The sequence below is a fragment of the Bombus fervidus genome, chromosome 6 (assembly GCF_041682495.2).
Source record: "Bombus fervidus isolate BK054 chromosome 6, iyBomFerv1, whole genome shotgun sequence".
Classification (NCBI taxonomy): Eukaryota; Metazoa; Arthropoda; class Insecta; order Hymenoptera; family Apidae; genus Bombus; species Bombus fervidus.
In genome coordinates, this window is record NC_091522.1 from 15,671,805 (window position 1) to 15,693,956 (window position 22,152).

General features: G+C 45.4%; 1 protein-coding gene across 1 annotated transcript in view; it reads left to right on the forward strand.

The window, feature by feature from the left end:
• Positions 1–1,023: 1,023 nt before the first annotated feature.
• LOC139988242 (latrophilin Cirl) overlaps positions 1,024–22,152 on the forward strand; it is a 365,567-nt gene continuing 344,438 nt past the window's right edge. Inside the window, exon 1 of the mRNA XM_072005419.1 lies at positions 1,024–3,340. The gene's annotated coding sequence lies outside the window, so the exon portion shown is untranslated. The remainder of the gene's footprint in view (positions 3,341–22,152) is intronic.

The window sequence follows — 22,152 nt, forward strand, 5'->3', positions numbered from 1 at the left end:
GCTGCGAATTCCGCGTTTGCTGTCCGCGCGTGCTACTCAAGTATGGTAATACGATGAGAAGGAAAACGAGTCTGGCCTTCCACCAGTATACCTGTTGTACTTCAATTAAATTGAGCCACCTGAGAGGCAAGCCCTTTTACTAATGTACTCGTCGTGAGCTTTGATCTACCTACAGTTTGTATCATACTCCTTTGTATTATTTTATCGCGTCACAAATGCTTTCTACAGTAAATAATTATAGGAAAATCTCGTGGATAAAAAATATCTTGAACGTTACGCATGAGACACAAGCGAAAAAAGGTTTATATCGTTTTGAAACATTACGTTTACCGAAAATAATGCATTTTATAATACAAACATGTACATATAATAGAATTAACAAAATACTGAGTAATTTCGTTGCACAAGCATATGGACTGATAGAACGCATTATTTAAAAATGAAAATTCAGAAAAAGCAAGTCACGGAAAAATTGGAAAATATAAAGCGTATTACATATACGTATACATAACAATCCGAACGCGTCAAATTACTGTCGGTTGCCCGCCAAAAACTAGTCGAAGCGACACGACGATAGCGCCACGCTCTGTCACTGATAAAACTCGTTCAAAGATATTTGCAAAGCTAGGTTAAAAAGATTAAACGAGAAAATTGCTTGCTTTTAAACGAAATATCGTATGAAAATCAAAATTCTCTGTGACTTGTCCCCAGTTACGGTTATTCGCCGAATGACAATTCAATATCGAAGATACCCGGCGATATTGGTAGCGAGTTAGAAAAAAAGAGGGAAAAAATGGCGGAACTGAAACAAAATCGTCGAATAGGACGCGAATGCAAATACAGAAAAGGTACTCACACAGGATCACGTAGAGGTGCGTGCAGTCGAGATTCAGGCAGGAAGGCAGAGGTGGGTTCTCCTCTCAGGTTCGCAGGTACGTGCACGTAGGTATACGCGCACTCGATTGGCGTCGACCGGCGTCCCGGGAGGGGCGCGACGCCAGCCAAGAACGAACGTTGATACTAAACCGCGGGCCGAGCTGCTCCGAACGACAGTTCAACGAGCGTGTGTTCCGAGGCCGGATCACGGTGGTCCATACGACCGATTCGCGTTTAAATTTCACTAGCGGCCGCGTGTTCGCGAAACTGTCAATCAGTGACGTTCGTCGGTCGGTCCACTGCGATGCGTTTCACGCGCGAAATCAATCTCGACTGAGAAGTATCGAATCGCAATTTCGAGGTTATCCACCTTAATCGAGAATCGATATTTACAGTAATCCCATCCCGATGGTTTCGAATTGCCTATTGGTAAGTGTGATACAATATGGTGGACTAGAATCGCGCGCGATGATAACGCGGAAATTTAACCTAGAATATCGATCGAGTAGATCCGTGTACGACTAGGACCAGTTACGTACACGTGAATCCTTCGTTGGAACGGTGTGTTATCGTGTAGTATACTTTGCAAGGAGCGTCGTCGTCGAGCGGGATTGTCTTTTGGAATTGATCGAAGGATGATTAGTAACTAATTTTGACGACAACGTCGTTCGGATTTGTGACACGACTATAGTGTGCGCATATAGTCTATGTATACGTGTGTGTAACCGTGTACGTGTGTGTGTTTACATTGAATCAGTGCTCGTTGGCAACATCATGATCCGTCGACGTGAGTGCGATCGAGTACTCTGGAGTGCTACCGAGGGTGTTTCTAGTGCAAGCTTCGGGGTTGCCGTCTGCGTGTGGGTTTCGAGATGCGTCCTGTGGTGCATCAGCCACGAGTAACTGCAATTGGAGGCCGGTGTAGCCGTATATATACCGGTAACTTGGCCACGAGTGAGCGTAGTGTGCCGACTAACCGCTGGAGTAATTAATCCGACGTATGTGCGGACAGACATCCTCGTTTCTCTACGCAGAGTCAATCACTGACGTCGATTCAGAATCTAGGGCTTGTCGTTTGATTACAGCCTCGAAAGATTAGAGTCTTGATTGGAATTTGCTTGATACATAGAGGATAATGACAATCGATAGAAAGATAATCGAAGGGCACAAGCGTAAACGACAGAATCAAAATCACCGACAAGTTAATCGCGTGAGAACGATTAACCATTAAACAGAGAAAAATATATATATAAAGAGAGAGAGAGAGAGAGAGAGAGAGAGAGAGAGAGTGATATTCAAGAACAATGTTCCAATTCCTTCACGCGTAGCTAATCAGATTCTATCTACCGCTTATGCAGCTGTAATACGTCTATGTTACCGGATCAGCAGACGACTTCACTCTACGTCGCATTTCGAACGAGGAGATTAATTAAAATAGCAAAACACAAGTTTCAGTATTGACAAACTCGTCGATATTGACACGGTACTGTTACACAGAATTGATGTTTCGTGTTGATAAACATTGTCTGTTACTACGACGCGCACCGGTGTTTATGTCTTTTTCAGTAAGTAACCGGCTGATCATCGACCGCGTGCCTATCGTACCATCCGACGTCAGTCGCTTATCGCAATCGAAACAATGTATCGTATCGAAGATTAAAGCCAGTACGTTATGCGCATCGTTTAAGCGACACGTTCGAAATAAGTGCACGATGCAGAAATAATTCGATCGATTTACGAAAATATTTCCGACAATATTATATCCGTCAAAGTCGTGCAGTGTTTTTATCTTGACGTTCTGCGCATCACGTGGTTTCTCGCCAGGAAAAAAAGACATTCTTCTTGACTTTTCGTTAAGTTAATTAACCGGCCAGCAACGTTCATCGACGTCCATATTTGAAAGTTGTTGAACACGTATCTTGGCGGACAAAGTAAATGAACGACGCCGATTACCCGAATAGATAATTAATCAGGACCAAGCGAAAGGAGGCATTCGTTCTGCACGACCAATCATCGGCCCGATGTCCTGATCACCTTACAGTGTATGCATCATTCAGCTCGATTGGAATGAAACGTCTTAATTAATAATCACGCGAACCTATTGAAATTCGTGTGCCGTTTCGCATATTAAGAGGGGTAATTAAAGAAGAAAGGAGTAATTAAAGAAGCAAAGCGAACGAAGAAAGGGCCAGAAACGGAGCGTGGAATCTGCAAGTGGACTTGGCCGACCTCATCGTCTACTTTTTACCTCGTTTCGCGAACACCGAAAAAGAGTTCTCACACCGCACGCGAGAGGGACCTTAGACACGCACGCACGCATTCACGCACCCCTTTCGAGGGAAGAACTCAAGGAGCAGAAAAACCCCGTGCCCTCGGTCATCTCGATTTTTTCGTGGTTTTTTTAATCCTGCCCAGTGGCCAGTTTTGCTGTTCGTATCGTGGAATTGCTGCACACCGACCGAAGGTGAGTCAAACTCGAACCAATCTATTCTTTTACCTTTTTGTTCTTCTCCATCGTATATTACACGTTGCTGTAAATTGAACAATTACATTGCGGATCAATATTTACGGCATAACAACGATGATATTCGGCCGCGTATTTATTTTATACTTTCGCATAATATAAGCAGCATTATTGCATGCGAGCGTCGTTTCTCGAAACTCGACCACCGCGTACCATACTTGACCTTGTTCACGAATTACAATCATTTCTCTGTTCCGGTAATTCTTTTGACAAATTGCGTTGGCGTAACTAATTTCTGTAGCTGTCAGCCGGCCTGGTATATTAAACCAAGGGAGTATTGTTTCGATTGGCAGTAGAATCCCCATGCGACCCAAACATGTGCAACATGAAAATAATCGTAGCTCAAAATTGAGGTCGCATAGTACATATTTTTGCATGTCCTCGAGCAATATCACAGCACTGCGACGCCAATTGTATAAATTCGCGATGGTTATTATATGTATTGCTGTTTTTTATTTCCATAGTTATCGTAAACGACAAATATTATTAAACAATACTTCCCAAATGATACTTGCAAATAATTCGCGTTCTAAATAACTCTCGTTCGAATCGTATCGGTAAAAGGAATGGAAATAAACTTTGTTTTAATATCGATGCATAAAAGTAACGGAGTACGCATACGTGTCTAGACGACGAAACGCTCGAGTTTTCGGATATGTATTACGTATAGACGTATCGTCATTGACGAAGAGCAGCAATAGCTTTTGTATCTGTAGAAGAGCTTCGTCTCTCCACTCATGCTGCACTATGCCGCGAAAGTCGTGTGTTCGTGTCTGTCGCTAGCAAATCCTTGAAATCGAATTTTCCGAGACGAGGGTCCTCTTGGGGATGGAAAAGGAGGGAGAAAGAGTGCCGGACTGGCGAGTAGGAGAAAATTCGTACGTCAGTATGGCCTGGACGAAGAAGAAAGTACTTGTGTCGAGCGAACGTGCCGATTTTGCGTGTCGGCGTTTCCGTGCAATTTAGTCGCAACGATTTATAAAATTGTGAGTGTAGCCACCGCGGGGTTATAGTAGCTATAAAAGAGCACAAGCTTTATTGGTCAAATTTCGACGCGTTCGAGAATGCAGAAAGGCTACATCGGTGCTCTACTAGTCGAATAGCGTTTAAACGGTAGAACAAAACGACTTATACATTTGCGCGTAAATTTGGAGAAAATTAGTATCGTTGATCTTTGTGCTACACAGATTGTCGAAAAATTGGTACTCTTTTATGTGGATTATATTTAACGTTTGACGAGAGTTTTTGAAATTATATTCGTACGATATCATTATACGATGTTCGGGAAACGTGCAGTCTTCGGGTAAAGTGGAATAATCGAAGTATTTCGCGTTTAATTCATACGATCACGTATTCGAAGCATCGAAGTTTCGTACAGGAGTGGAAAATTCTGATCGTACGAGAATGTATCGACTATTGTCGGTTAAATCGAGTATTGTCTCTGGCCGAAACTGCAAAATATAATACATTTCTACAAAGCCGCACGCGAGTCGACACGTCCATTAGAGGCGAGGACGTTTAACAGAAATTGTGTGACGTTTCGCATGGGCATTGTATACGGCGGACAAGCGTAGGTATGCCCAAATAAATAGACCGTGTTACATAAAGAGCCCTTGTTTAAATTATATCCACGAAGGTATTGCGCTTGTTCTCCCGCGCGGGGGAGACAAAATTGCGCCATTTTCCGGAACAAATGGTTCCTACGTCCGGAAGCAATACGCCAACTGTACGAAATTATAACGGATATATCACAACTTTCACCCGCGCTAGAACGCATACATGTAATGTGTGCATGTACATCTTGGTCTTTCGGCGTGAACACATGATTCATGGTTACGGCACGAACGTAGGAAGAAAATTATCAAACAGCAAGAGGGACCGTTTCCAACTCGGAAAATAGCGTGCATGTCAATTACCAATCTGAGTCAGTTAATCATGCTACTACAAATCGGCTTTATGATATCCAGAAGTGGACTTGTCTGGCTACTATTTTAATCTAGATCTATTTCACGCGATGAATCCGTTTATTCCCGATATAAACGAAGCTATTGTTTGAAAGTATTGCCTTCTGAATAAAAATTTGAATATAGATAGGAAATATCGCGAGATCTTAGATCGATCGAGAACGACGAACAACAAGTACATTATACTCAACCTGCTTCGTTTTTTATTCCATTCGACGGATCATCGTTTAACGAAGCTCCGTGCGGAACGAAACGAGGCTGATGGAAAAATTTGCGGATAGATTCGACGCGTAAGCGATCGCTGGAACTAATAACCAGTTATAGCTAATAACACTCGTGAAAAAAGAGAGGCATCGATTAAGGACATAACAAACGCGATACACCGTTCCTAAAAGTCAAGCGAGGCAACAATGCAACACTATGCCTCCTGGTGTTAAACGTGGATCCACAAGCGCCCCAAGTGGCCGTACATTTAAGAACGATGCGTCTCTCCGAAACGTACAAACTGGTTTCGGGATACTCCTCCCTCGTGCTCGGCTTATTCTCTTTCTCGTACTCCGTCTCCCTCGAAGGAGAGTCGATCAAGCTTCTCTCGAGTGCGTTTCGGCTGCTTCTCGTCTTATTTCCGACGTTCTATCTCGGCGAAAAATCTATGTCAACCGACATGTTGACACGTGTTTATACGTAGACCGGTCGTGTGAGCGCGAGCACACGTAAAATCAGACACGTTAGAGTAGAAAGTGAGAGAGGTGGAGTAGGTGACAGAGTAGGAGGAAGAGTTGGAGGAACGGAAAAGATGGAGGCGGGAGGAAAGGTAGACGGACGTGGCGGAAGAAGAAAGAGAGGGTGGGCGCCGGGTTGGAAGTCGAGTTACTGGTATGCAGTGTCGGATTTCGCCTCGTCCGTCGGAAGAACGCGCTAGACGAAGAAGAGAACGGAACGTGGTGTACAGAGAGGAGTGGAAAAACACAACACTCAAGGTGTGCACGCACACACGCGTAGCACGCATGCTCAGGTTACACCCTTCTCATGAATCAAAACTATTTGAGACGGAGAAAGAGATATGGAACTACGCGCGAGAACGAGGCCAAAAGGGAGACAGGCTGACGTTAAAAGGGATAGGCAGAGAAAGGAAGAAGTACAGAAAGGGTAGATGAAGGAGACAAAGAAAGACGAACTAGGACATACGTGTTTGCTTACAATAAACGGGAGGTCATGCCGCGGTAGCTCTCTCGCGTTCCCTTGATCCCAGATATGAATTTAATTTTATTATGACGCGAACCGTCCGGCACTGCTGCTATCTTCGAATCGTTCTTATGCTCCCCGCAGAGGCGATCGTGTGCGAGTGAGACGACTTTCCTCCGCGGTTAGCTCAGAACGGTCTATTTCGCTTGGGTGCTCGGTGACCTTTCGAAATACGGCAAAAGCGGATCGAGGGAAAAGGTGTAATTGAGATGGAGGCGATCGATCGATGCTGAAAATAATATAAATAGATAATAGGTTCTTACACGATGCCATGCGAGCCGCGCAAGCCGTTTTGCGATTTTCAAGGGAGTATAATCAGAGATAGGACCAGGGATTATTGTTCTTCTCGATCAGGCGGGCATATTCTATGAAATCGACGAAACCGATCGTGATCGAGAATCGTGACAGATAGATATGCATGCCAAGGTTTTCTTAGAGAAATGAACGTTTCTAGTGGTACAAACGAAAGGATGAGCAGAACTTAGCGGGAGTTTAGTTTCGCTTCTCCGATATGTCAAACAGATTCTCAAACGATTAAGAAGGTTTAAAGATTCTCTTTTGCCATCCGAATCATTTTTTACCATTGACTGACGTACAGTGAATATCATTTCTCGAGACTAAAGAGAAAATGTTTTCAACTTTCTCGCAAATTCATATTGCCCGTATACATATATCTTGACGAGCTTATATATTAATATGCAGTATCGAGTAGGTGGTAATCGCATTGTGATTTAGAAATAATCTTCCACCTAACCTTTCACTGGAATCGTTGATCGAACGATCGGTGACGCGGCGTGTATAATTTGCAAGTGAAACTCTCGCGTGGAATCGAAGGCGAACAAGTTGCATACAAGTAACTCTCAATGGTAGGTTGCTATTATTATTTTAATTAAATCTCGCATTATGGTCTAGAAATAGGAAAGCGATTTTATTGCTTTCATGAACCTATTGCTTATCTACGCATCTTAACGTCCGTGAAGCGACTCGTAAGAAATCTGACGGTTGTATGGTTGCATTTTAATTGTTACTCTATTGCTACGCGATTGTTACTTATTATCGATTCGTTGCAGCGTGGTACGCACAGTGTGTTCCACGAATTTTATTACCGTAACGCCTGTAGGAAAGCGTACTACCGGAAAAGCTTAACCACGCGCGAGATCATTGAAACGGAGATCGTCTCGGTGCGTTTCTATTTAGAGGAACGTAGGGATAGGAGGAGGTCACTATACAGCTCGGTAACTAGATACTTCAGAAGTCCTCGTTATAATAATTCCGCGAGTGTAACAGTCGCGCCTCGTGAACCGATATTAAAAAGGCATTGTCGTTGGGCGTATCGGTGAATCACTCTTACGATTCCGTCGAACAATGCGACGTCGACGTTATTAGCATTTTGCTCGATCTCAATGCAATTCAGCTGGATTCTATTGATCCGTGGAAAATACTTTCGCTCGACAACGTTGACCCCGCCGACGCCGCAATACCGATGTAATTAATTCTTTCTCAGGAATTTCATTGGGCTTCCCTCGCGACACGCTAAGAACCGCCGGCAGATTTTATACGCGACCACTCGCCATTTTTTACTCATTAACGTAATGAAAACTGGCTGCTCCTTAACGTTGGGTGTCTAATTAAAGAATTCGAAAGCGTCTAATCGACGAATGACGCTCGTTGTCCGGAATGCGCATTTATACACGATCAATGTCTGTGCATCTATGTTATGAGCAAATGCATTCTTGGATCGTAAACGAATCTTCTTCTACTAGCGTGGTGTCGAATAACGAAAAGGATCGAAGGCACATCGCATGTGTTCCGTGCGTATTCTTTTCGTTACGCAATATTCGAAGCTGGTGAGTTTAGCAACAAGAACGATCGGAAGAAACGGCGATGGGAAAAAAAGTAAATGGGACGGCTGGCGAAAGGATTGAACGCGAACAAAAACCGAGTTATCCGATACTTTGAAATGCCAACGCATTATCGTAATGAAAACAGCAATGAAAATTGGATTAACGCCATGCTTTATTTCGTTACATGTTCTCCGGGTTGGGTGGCAAAAACGAGATATTGGAAGATTCATCTTGCCATTAAAAACGATCGTAAACTTGCACGTTTCGCTAAAAAATGTACTCGTTAATGGCCTTGATGATTACGCGCTGTTCCTCCGATCCGTCAGTTAAAAAGTAGAAGGTATTTTACATTAACCAACGTCGTTGTTGGACGACGCACAAATGAACATTCCTAACGGGCTGATATGAAGCGTCTAGTAACAGTCGACTTTTTGTCGATAACCCGTGTACATTTAAAGTTAATGTTCATGTAAAGCATAAACAAAAGAGAAAGAAAAAGTATAGAGAGAAAAGAAAGGATCGACGAATATTCCGTTTGTAGCAGAGACAAATATTCGAAAGATGTTAGGCGGATAAAGGACGATAAAGTTGGTTCGTCCGTATAACGCGATCCAATTTTCTCAGCGATTCGATGATTCGCCGTGCGCCGTGATGGCGTAATTCGCTTCCACTTACGTCAGTGGATCGAAATTAACGTGGCCCTTGATGCTACCAAATTTCCATCCCTTTTCGCGTACCAAAAAGGTCCGTGGTTGAGTGCTATCTCTGAAAATCCATAGTGGTTGAGCCCTCGCGGAAGGTGAAATAGCGTGGAATTTGCATTACTAATGTGCAAACTACGTCAAACGAAATACACCAAAGTATTTTACGTTGTATGAATGAATGTGTAGCCTCGGCGTATATGCAGTTACGTAAGCGTGAATAAACAGTCGGAGAAGTATTGTGGCCCTGCGCACATACACGCGTGCACGATGATGTTCGAATAGACACGGGGGCAATACACGCGGTAGGAAAATGCGATACGACCTGACCCGGGTATACCACGACCAATCATTCAATTAACCCCGTTGTATACGATCCTCTTGATGCGATTTTATTTAATAAAGCTAATGTCAAACGTTCGGTCTTATAATAGCAGACAGACGAACGCTTCTGCTTCTAGTTCATTAATAGTCGTACAAACGCGTTCGAAGGTTCGATATAGATTCGTGGCAAGTAACGTGTTCTCTTTGACGCAATCAAACATATTAAAATGCTATACTGTTTACTATGGTTTAACGTAGAAGTTTTCGATGAAAATATACGATCAACGCGAAGGAATAAAAAGCAATTGGCACTACGAAAGCGTTAAAAGAAAACTAAAATATAACCTGACTCGGAAAGAGATCGGAGTGAAACGTCTACTTAGAATCATTATAGGTTACGAGTTTCTTGGCCATGATTCGATTCACTTTGTCTTATTGATCGGGCTGATGAATACGCGCGAACAAAATGAACGCAAGTCGATCGTTGTACGTGTAGCTGCGGCATGCTAGGGAACGTTCGTTATAGGCGTTTTCAATGACTACATGCAGCGTCAGTATTAGTTCCGTTTAATTAGGTAGGACGGGTAGGAACGGGGATTGGATCCGTGTAAAGCGTAATCCAAGAGAGATCCCGATTGACCAACTCCGCTGGACCAGAGGCAGCAGCATCGGAGCGGCGGATACTCTGGCCATGCTACGAGTTCCTGTTTTCATGATAATAGAATCTGCACGTTTCATCGTACCTCGCGAATATCGGCGACCTAGCTGGAAAGAAACGTCGGCTTTGTTTTCGGTTGCGTGTTTAATTAAACACGCATGACAAATTTCATGTTATCGGGTAAACATTGTTGAAGAACAATGAAAGAAATTCCGTTCCAGGCGAACGATCCTGAATTTTGTAAAATGAGCCAGATAGGAGTAGAAGCTCGGAAAAAAATACTTTATACGCACGACGAAATTCGATGCCCAGGAATCAGTAATTATACTATCGAGATTGCTTGTTTTATGCGCACTCGGTTAATTATTTAACAAACCAGCAACTCGTGTTGCTGGTACAAAAGCGAATGTACGAGTGTAGTGATTGACTTTCCTCGCGATAAATAAGTAATAATTTTGCCACGTAGAACAAGCAGCCGGGTTATTTTCTGTCGCGCAGGCGCTCATTCGCGACAAACAAGAAGCTAAAACGTAAAAATATTTTCCTCGTGAAACAAATTTTCCTAAAGTTATGTCATCGAACGACATTCCGCTTTTAGCTGTACCCTTGCCTATCGGGTGAGCCAAAGTGGCATAGGCTCTCTGGAAGCGGTGTTTTATATCGTCTCATGTACGCGGTTCTATCTCGTAAAATTGTTGTCTCCGCAAAAGCCGCTCTCTCCTCTTCTTTCCTTTCCTCCCAGCGACTGTAATCCACCGGTTCTTTGTCATATTTCCGTTTGTCGCTCATATTTTCCGTAAGACGAATTTTCTTCGTTTTTCTCTCGTTGTCGTCATTTCTTTCGCCATGGATAAATAAAATCCAATATTACGCGTTTCGAGCAGGCTCGTTCGTACGCGAATCATAACTTATTCGATTCTTAACGACGATCTCGGTATTATTGTTCGGTCCGTAACGTAGAATTAATATCGGAACGAAGTTATTCGTTCTAATACAGAGTGAATTAATTTTATTAATAGCTCGCATTGTACGAGTGATTTTACAGGAGTTGCGTCGTCTGCTCGAATGGACGATCGAATTAAATCGCGATGGAAGTACCCGGCACACGACAGAAGGTAGTAGTTTTCGCATAGGCTGCCGACTTGCGCACTCTTCTTTTTCTCCCTTCCTCTCTCCGGGCTTCTTCGTTCCTTCGCGGCAGGACGCAGCTACCAGTCAGATGAATAGATAGCGGCTAATTTTCAGCGTTCATTAGAGCTGGCTTGGTCTCTCTCTCTCTCTCTCACTCTCTTTCTCTTTCTTTTTCTGTACGCGTGTACTTCTCGTTGCGCTCGCGAGACACGTACCACTGCGAATATACCAATGGCTGTGAATCAGTACAGAGAAAGAGAAAGAGAGCCCGCACCGACTAAACGGGCACACGTACTCAGCCTCGTAGCAACCGCGGAGATCGCAGCGGGGAACATAGAGGCATGCCAAGAGAACAAATAAAGAGATCCGGCATCCAGGAGAAATCTAATTCCTAATTGGTGCTTCGCTCTCTGTACTCTGCTCGTGTCGGTTATCTACCGCTATCGAAGCGCACGACCGGACTCGGCTATTACCGCCAGCCTCTGCAGAAAAGGATACAACGAACACCGCGACCGTGGAAAGGGTAGCGCGCGGACTTGCCAAGAGAAAGAGGGCGAATAATGGTTGCGGTTTATCTGTCAGACACAAAAGGGGGTCGAAACTGCCGAATCCACGCGAGTATACAGAGAGAAAGAGAAAGAGAGAGAGAGAGAGAGAGAGAGAGAGAGAAAGAGAATCGGTACGATGCCTGAGGGTAGGAGGCTAAAGCCCTCCCGGGCTCGATTACAAAAATTGAATGTAGCCTCACCTGTCAGTCGGCGCAACAGACTGCACGTTACCGCGTTAGATACAGCCGCGGATCATTTTATATCAGCGCACCGCCGGGACCGGGACTCGGTCGTTCGCATATTAAATTGGTTCGCGAAGGGGCTGTCCGGGTGTCGTTTGCAATCATCGGGAATCGCGCACGTCGTTTACGACCATGGTAATTTCCATCAGCTACCGCGACAACTTTGCCTCCGCGGGTATTTTTCATCGCGGTAGTCTGTGATCGCTTCGCTACTAGGAAAACGCGTAACGTTATCGATCTTTTAAATATTTACAGAGACGTTCGGTCGAGCGACACGCAAAAAGCTATCAATGTAAGAAACAAGTTGTTACGTTCGCGTGTCTTCGATCTTCCGTATATGATCCTGTTACCAATATACGTCCATTAAGAGCAATATTACGCGTAGGTAGGTAGATATAAATAGACAGGTTCGAGCTTCGTAACGTAACTTCGAATTACGTACACAGGTACAGGAATTCGACGCGTTAGCCGGTGGTTTTAATGGAATACCTTTTGTCTGGCAGATACTTTCCGCGAATGAAGACGCAAAAGTAGCCCGTTAACCGGCCGGCAAGTCCCTCTGACAGCGAGACGTTAGCCACAGTTATTATTCAGTCTCTCACCTCCCACGTCCGTGTTTATTCGCATACAAATGTGCCGTCGGGAGTGTCATAACTGCACTCGATCACGACGTAGTTCACGGCACCGGTGACGCCGTCTATTTTTCTTCTGGCCGTTCCTCGTGTTAGCATCCGGGCCGGACAATGAACGTACAAATACAAGCCGGACCAGCGCGCCGCGGCGAGATCTCGGTATTCTTATGCTAAAATCGTTGACGTCCGAGCTGACACGGTTTTTCGAGCGGCGATCATTCAACGCCTCGGCCACGGACCCGACGCGTTGTTCCCCTGTGTGTTACTCTTCGCATGCTAATCAACGAGTCGATGTTAAATTGCGCGTATCGCGACCGACTGTCCGCTTTTCATAAACACGACTAGGCTCCCGTAAATACCTGGCTATTCCGCCGTACGACGTCCGCGCACCGGTGAAAATATATAACCCTCTGACTTTTGTGGCCGGATTAACTCGTGGAAATATTACTGTACCAGCGAGGAATTTATTGACCGGAAAAGTGGCATCGTTGTTCCTTGCGGAAAACGAGGTGAGCATTTTTTAGAGGACATAGAGTGACTCGATTGTTACGAATATCGAGAATTCCGGAACTGTTCCATAACACGCGAAACATTTTACATCGAGTTTGAAAATAGAATTGTAGATATATGTATTTCTACGCGTAGATTCATTCTAAGTGTAGGTACTCGAAAACTACTTCCGATTGCAAGTCGGTAGTTTGAACGAGGCAGGCAATCTGAAGTACGTGTTGCAGAGTGCTGCTTCGATTTCAGTTGCATCGGTAATGAATCTTCAGTCACGCAACTAATAGAAAGATGCAATTTGATCAATTATCGGACAAGTCGAAGGACGTTCCTCCGGTAGGAATATAGCCATTATCTGTCATATTCAGAGTTCAATCGTTGGTCTGGCAAGGTTTTTTTCTCGCGGTGAGACACGTGCGTTTATCAAACTAAGGCGCAGTAGTGTCATCTGATAGGAGTATGACTCACATCGGTGCACGTTGGTGTGTTCGTGTCGTTGATAGTTTCGAGTGTGCAGCGTATCGCGGGCGAGCGAGAACTCGAAAAGCGGTGTTCCTAGTAATTTGCATTCGAAAAGGTGAAACGTAAAAAGATTGAAAAAAGATTGTAAAGTAGGATGGGGGATGAAAGAAAGAGGAGTCGCTTGGAGGAGAGGTATGCAAAACACGGGGAAGTATCTTTCTGAGAATAAACGACGGGCTACCTGTGGTGCTCTTAGCCATTCTGTAATTGGCCGCGCAAAGTGAAACGCATTCTTATTTTCCCCGTTGCGCTTGCTCCCATTTGAACGGGACGTACACTCTTAACTGCAGCGGCTTCTAAGCACCGGATATACGATAATTGCCTGCAACTGTCGCGAGGGCAGTGCAATTCTAAAAACAGGTCTCTCTTTCCGCCTTCGTGCTGGAACGAAAATCTCACTTGCTCGGCCTACTGCCTGTGATTTCCAGAATTGCGACGGTTGGTCCGTAATTGCGGTCGAAATAATCGGCATTAATCTCGCTGACCTCTCGACAGTCGACCAATTTCGTTTCATAAGGCGAACAACGTTCGTTTCAAAGAATATTAATTGTTCGTAAACATTTCGTGAATCGATCAAACAATAAAAAAGAAATTTATGGGAAATACTATTTACGTGAAATTCGATGGCAGGCTAAGGAATCGTCGAAATTTCATATCCATTTGTCGAATGCGTGTAACGTCTACCGCGTAATCTGCACGAAATACTTTCCCTTAGTTTCTGTTTCGGAACGATCGCGCGAAGCCTACGACATCGATATGCATTATAGATTTGTCGTGCGATGGTCGCGTTTCAAAATAAATCGGCGTACAAAGTGCGGCGGGAGCAAAAGTTGATCTATTCTATAGTCATACGTATAGGACGGCGGATCGCTGGCGACGCTCGTAATGCGAGCAATTTATTCGTTACAGTCGGCCTGATTCAAGTTCGACACGACGACCCCGTCCCCACGGCCCTCTTATTCAAATCGTATCTTCCAGGAGCCATTTTCGATCACAACAACGGTATTGACAAAACCGTTTCCTCCATGTAAAATGCATGAGGACAGAGTTTTTTCTCCCTTTGCAGTGGCGGCAGCTACGTAAAAGTCACACTTGGAATTTCGCGCTCCTCTTCTGGAAACGCGTCACCTTGCCGCGCGTCTGGAAAACGCTCGGTTCTCATTGTCATTTTCTCCGAGATTCCACCAAGCCCCGATTCGACTACGTGCAACTTCCGTTTCGTTTTTGTTCCATTTCGTTTTCCCCGGATTCTCTTTCGTTTATCGGCCCCATCTCCGTCGAAAGGCAAACAGGAGGTAGCAACGCGGGCACCGCTGTAAACGCAATTTTAATAAAACGCCGACGCATCTCGCAATAACGCGGTAAACTCTGCCGGAGGTACGATCCACCGGTTGTACGTATCGGCGAACGATGAAACTCGATTTCGAAAACGTCGGGGAAGCGTAATGGGGAAAAATGAGTTTTAAAAGTAAATGCGGGAAAACGCAAGGGGGGAGAGGCGCATTCCCTGGCTACGACGGCTGGTGCGGCCTGAACGCCGCGCCGAATGGCGCCCACTAAAAAGGTCTCTCGACTCACCCTGCCGCGTCCCTTCCTCTTCCCGCCTCTCTTGGGCCACAGAAAATTGCAGTATCTCGGATTAAGAAGTAAAATAGCTTTTATTGGCGCAACGTAGCACGGCGCACCGTGGCTCGATAGAAAAAGGCTGGTCGAGAGCGGATGGATAATAATGCCCGTAACTTTTGCAATTCCTGCTAAATGTAGTGAGCCGGCTACGTTCGGTTAACTACAGGTATTACGGTCTATCGCGCTTTTAATAGCCGGCTTAACGTTCCTCCCCGATGTACCTTGGCCAGGATGTCTGCTAAATGCGTACGCTAAACGCGTGTAACGCACACTCGGAAATGCAGCCGGTATTCTGTACCGAGAAGAGAATATCCTTTGCGCGAGAGAAAAACGTGCGAACAACCGGGACCGCGAGACAAGTCGAGCATGGGTTGTTCCAACGTTTACTCGCTCGCTTTACACGCGTCTCATTACCGAGAATCACGAACAGGCGCGCAAAGTGAAACGCTCCGCGGCGATTAAACGTTCGACGACACTCGCGACCAGCAGTATGTTTGAAATTTTCTTTACCTGAACAGGGAATAGTTAGAGATAGAAACTCTCGGTCGAACGTCGAACATCGGATGTCGATAATAAAATTCCGCGGTGGCTGGCTGCATCGTTCCGTTGGCTGCGAGACGAACAGATGCAACCTTCAAAGAGACCTCACCGCCTTGACGCTGGAATCCACCGCATCGCTGTATCTTCTCGTCCAGCCACTTTTAACTCACTTTCTCTGTTTCTCGGGGCCGCCACGCCGCGCCGGTAAGAGAGGTAGCCGATCGTTCTAGCGATACACACGGTGCCGGGGTCCACGGAGTGCGTGTATTGCGCGCGATCGCGCTGCGTTCGGTTTCGTCTGTCCGGCTATTTCGTTAATGGAGCCGTTTCTCGGAATAAACAGAAGTGCGCTGGTTGCTGCTTCTGCTGTTTCTTCCTTTTTGCGAGGCTCGTCACCGGGCCCAATCGCCGGCACCCGCACTTCCACTCCGTTCTTCCACGTTTGCTTCTCCTTTGCTTCCTTCTGGACGAACCTGAAACACGCTGCTCTCGAGCCAGCTGCTTTGTTACGCCGACCATTTCTTTTTTTTTTTTTTTTTTTTCGCAACGTCTGCTGCAACCTTACATATATTTCGCGGCGTTCGATGATAACGACGATCGACAAAAATTGTCATTTCTTCGAACTAATAACGCGAGACTGCGTCGCTTCGTTACCACTTTGAGTCTCTTATCGAAGAAACCTTCAACCGGTATACGTATACTTCAGAATACGAAATCGAAGTAGCGTCGACTAAAAAGGCGAGAAACGATGTATGTGTTTCGAAATAAAAGGTAGGAAGTACATTTCCAAGCAAAACGAGCCTCTGGCGGAGCTTTATCTCGGCGAAGTTCATCGAGAGGAACGTTTTTATGGACAAAGTATGCGACGCCGAAGAATATCGCGGTCCGGTGAAATTAACCTTTTTAGATAGAACAATTTTCTGCGCGTATAAAATTCGTTTTCCGATTCCACAAGGCTGCGGTTAGTTTATCGTTACACGAAGTGCATGCATACACGCACATACACGCGGATGTACGTACACGTTCGTGTAAAGACTCGCCAGATCTTGCTCGAATATCCACAGATTTGCTTCTTATCTGGCCGGTGGTATAAATTCCGTTGCATGCGAGTCTCCATTCACGGGCCGCTTTACATACCCGTAACGTTCGAGTTATCTACTTGTTCCGAATCGTCTGTGTGCAACGCGAACGCTCGTTTTCGAGGGTCCACTCGTTCCGTCGTAAGTGGCTCGCTAGTACAAGGGGAGGAAACTCGATTTCTCCTTATCTCGATACGAGGAAAACGTTTGTAAAGAGGCTCGCGAACGCGTCCGGTCGTCATGTACGCATCGACCCCATTGGCCTCTTCTTCTAATCGGATACTAATAGGTCCTCGGGGATAGTACGCCTGGCCACGCAAACTCGACCCGCTGAATTTCACCGCACGATCTCGTTCACGTCCAATTACGGCCTACAAATATATATCGCGGCACAATCTCGTTTGTCGGTTTTCCCTTTTACGCCGCGATTCTTCGTACGTCGGAGAAAGGGCCGGCCGTTTCTTCTTTCCACCACGAAGGCAAACTGCCCACGGCCGTTGATCCGTGCCCCACGTAGAAAGAAAGTTAGGATATAGAGGTCGAGCGTAGATTTCATCCTGAAACCATTCCATGACGAATGTTTGAGTTAGACTGGATGTAATGGAACTACGTGCATATTCGGGGCACTCCGTATACGATATTCCACGATATTATCGGAAAGTAGGCTATTTTAGCTGGAAATTAGTTGAAATTAGTTGAAGTTAATTAGCTGATTAAAAAGAGGGATCGATATAAATATTATTTTGTACTAGCAGTGTGTTGCACGTTTATTCGCTAAATTGAGATATTTGGATAGAAGCGTGGGAAGCGTACGATGCATGGAGTATAGATACATTGAGCGCTGCTGATAGGGGAATTAGTCGGTCATAATCGGACACGGCGTCCTGCTCCACTAAACTTACTGGCGCCAGCGAATTAATCTAGTTCGTCGTTCCACTCTCGATACGTTTCTCCTGTTTACATTGCTACGGTCAAAGATTCTGGCAGCGTATCCGGATTCGCCGATGTTGCTGAAACGCATCGTTTCAGACATAATTTCGACGAGAAGGCAAGCGATCCATCGTACACGGTTGGAAGTAAAGAAAGGAACAGAGTGCCGTGGAATAGGGGAAAAAAATAGCGGAAAAAAATAGCGGATCGGTAGATGAAGGCACGTGAATGGAAGATGAAGAGAACAGGTACGGAAGAACAGCTTAAGAGGGAAGCAGAGAGGTAGAGAGGAGGAAGAAAGAAACTTGCCGCGGACCGAATCGATTGGAAATAAGCCGATTGCTACCTGCACGGAGGTCCGCGTGCAAATCCCGCTTGTTCGTTCTGACACTCGAGACCCGTAAAAAAGAACGAAGAACAAGAAGAACCACCACTTTCTTTCGTCCCGTAGAAACGCCGCCGCCGTCGCTGGTACAACAGCCCGAACGCCACGTTACCATTATCCTTCGGTGAATCGACTTCGAGGAAATTTCATCGGGCGCAAGAAAGCGCGACGACATCATCGTCGTCGAGCGAAGAAACTTGTATCTCTCGTGAATTCACACTCTGCATATTGTACAGGCGGTTGGCTAATAGACCGAGGAAACTGAATCGGATAGAATCGTTTGGCGATCTTTGCCTCGTGTTCTTCGATGGTTAAACTACGATGCTGTTTCCTATATCTCGATTGTCGGTGTTAATAATACTACCATTCTAGCAGCACCGTAATGTGTATGATAATATTCTATTCGCGTGGGTTATCATTTTTACCGATACCCACGAACGGCCACTTAAGCAAACAGCTTAAAGAGAATAACAACGCCTTCACATTCAGACAGTCGCGTTCGGTATCCATAGAAAATATTCTCGCTCTATTGTTTCGACGTGTACGGTCACTTAGGGAAGCTGGCGTCGCGTCGCTGCTGACTACATTCGCTGTGCTCGTTATATCGGTCAGCTTATATTTACAAGCGGTAAGTGGCGCGAGTCAGGACAACCTGTATCCGTGTAGCCGGTGGAATTCAGTGGTAGTTGAGACTTGGACGGCGGAGAGAAGGAAAAAGAAAGAATAGGAACGGTGTAACGAGATGGAACTTCGGACGTGTCCATTTAATACTAAATTTGTATCACCGTCGAGAGAGCCAGCATTATACACCTTCGTTCGGCTTGTTTCACGTTTCGAGGCGAGCCGGCTTCGAAACGAATGCGTCGAAACGCGCTGGCTTGTATTTCCATTATCCGCGAACAAGTTGCCTTCGGAAAGTTCGCGGAGCGACAGCGGGACGTATATACCCGCGTAGGTACGTGACAGAAAAAAGGAAGGTGCGGAGCGGTATAGAGGAGGAGAAGGAGAGGAACCAGAAGAAGAAAGAGGCACGTTCCCTGAATTACAACGCCGACGAGAATTGACGTTAACGAGGATTTCCGTGCGACAAGTACGCACTTATTTCAATGCGCGCGTAAAGTCGATGCAAAGGGACATTTTCGGTACCGGAGAAGACTTTATACGAGACGCAGCTTCGCAACTCCCTTAACTCGTGAATTCGCCGGTTACATTGTTCCAACCGTAATATTCATCCGACGAACTCCAACTAAGGAATTAAAGTTTCTTCGGAAAGAGACGTTAGTAATTTTATCCTCGTGCATTTCTTAAAATCGAAAGCGAAAATAACGATACAAATAAACATGGAATAAAACGAACGAACGTTTCTACGTCAGCACGCGATTTAATATCAAAAACACGCTACGCACGTAAATTCGCTTCGCATTCGTAAATAGATCAGAGTACACGGCGAGAACAGATTTCCCGGGAAAAATCCGCAATAGCCGGATTCGTAGAAACGCTGGCGAACGTAGAGCGCATACCGGACGCTCCTCTGTTTGCGTGGAAGATAAAACCGATTAACAAGGGCCGAACAATGTTGGCTGAACGATACGTTGCCAGTGCGTTGCTAATACGATAGCTGGAAAATGCAGGTGGCGTAAAAAGGCCATGTAAATGTCGTGGAATGTTTTGCCCGAGTTCGGTTGGTCGCGGATTCGTTATTCGTTGCGTGGCTGAGACGCGCTCGCGCCGATGCAACGCAAAATGATAGGGGCAGAGAATGCGTACGAATGCGAATCGGGGACACGAAGATAGGGGGACACACGAGAAGAAGGAGATGGAGTGCGGTTTGAATTACGACAGCGACGAGAAGTGACGTTAACGAGTATTTCCGTGCGCTTACGCGGCGTTCGCCGATGCTTACGATACATACGTAAGAGGCTGGCGAACCTCCGAGGTTCACCACCATCGGAATAAAAGTAATACTGGCTCGTCGAAAAGGCACTCGTTACGTTTCGTGTCGTACCTTGTTGCACCTGCGGAAATGCACCAATCAGACCAACGACGCCGGACAATGCACGGTCGTTATCCCGTCGCGGCGCCGCTACCACCGCTGCCGCACCGCTTCCTTCAACGGAATAGAAACGGCAGATTTTATCGTCTCTCTGTCACTTGCGATTTCCTGAAAGACACTTTCTCTTCTTTTCTCCTCTTTTTCTTTCTCTCTCGGTTACTTTGTAGCCGATTCGTAGCTGGTTCGTAGCGTGCTGGCCTAGTGTACCGTGGCCGTTACGATCGTTCCAGGGATCCTATGGGAATTTTCTTTCGGTGCCCGTGAACGGTGAACCGGGTTCTAATATCGAGGATTTAATTCCACGAACGGGTCCCTTTTGCGTGGCGTCGATAATTGAATTAGTTTTAATCTTCTCGGTCGCGTTCCCCGCGTTTCTTTTTTTCTTTTTCCGTTCTTTTTCGTTTTTCAATTAAAACGAGCTATCGATTCGTCTCGGTGACGCGGAAACACTGTGACCGTGCGGGAAACGGTAGAATCATGGTAGTTCGGATCTTATCTATGGCACTTTCGAATGCGTGTCTTTTAAGAGTCGTGAGAATCGTATTAAACGTGAGAAGCTATTCTCGCGGATCGATGCTCCAAGGTATTTCGTGATTAGCAAATTGTGTTTCGCGACGGGACGAAAGACGCTGGCTCGTAACGATTTCTAATAAGAATTAATAGTCCGCTGTATGTCAGACATTCCGTGATTACGTGCTGTATGCTGAATCGGTGTTTATTACCGGCGTTGAATTCGAAATCAATCTTCATTAATGAGACTTATAATTAGGGACAAGATATACCTAACGATCTATGAAGCTGATACGGTATAGAGGCTAGAGGCTGGATGCTCGGATCATTATTCTCTGCTAAATTATTAATACCGTCACAAAAGAACTTTTCTTTTTCATCGTATAACGAACGAGATGCGCACATGAGCGAACAAGCATCGATTTCGGAATTTCGGATTTACGTCGACCGCGATTATCGCGCACAATGTTGGCGATTGTTATTATCAGCTGACCGTTAAATATGCGACAAACACGTTACGGCATAATGATCACGCCGCGCGTATCATCGTATATATCTATATACGTTTATTTATTTAATGCTCGGTATTATCGGCGAATAAAATTACAATTAAGACGATAGAACGTAATTACGGTTATGATTATGATCGGTGGCAATGCAATTACGTGGGTTTGACTGCGATTCATTCGGCCGAAGCAGGCTCCGATTTAGAACTTAAGTTAATCACAAGGGGCTATTGGCAAGAAGCATCGGAAGGTCGGAGCAACGAGTGCTTCGACGAATTATCAGAGGGTGACTCGAGAAAAACGCGTCTCTCCGTTCAGGCGTAGCAATTTTTTTACCCACTTAACTCGCACTCGATACTCTCCCGAGAGACCGTTAAGCTGTTTTACGAGAGTCCACGTAATTCCTTCATCGCCTTCCTCTTCTTCTTCCATCCAACGTCGACTGGCTTCGGAACCAGCGAGAGGCGAGCGGCTCGCTCTAATTGACCGCGACAAATAAATCATAATGAGGCGGCTTCTTTCTCATTACTAGCGAGCGTCACGCTTTTACGCAATCTTCATCACCATTCACCGGCTACACCATCGTCCCACTGCTTCGAAAATAAATTCCCTCGGCCTCGATATAATCTGTTTATGGGCCACCGGTAATTACGCTCTCTTTGTGTTAAATAATAACGATTATTCCGTTGTAATTCATAACGCCTCTAATTAGACGCGACTTCCCTTTCGATCTAACCGATGCTAAGTCGTCGATTGTTCACCAATTCGCTGTACATCTGTTCTCACTTCAGATTTAACGTCTTTTCAT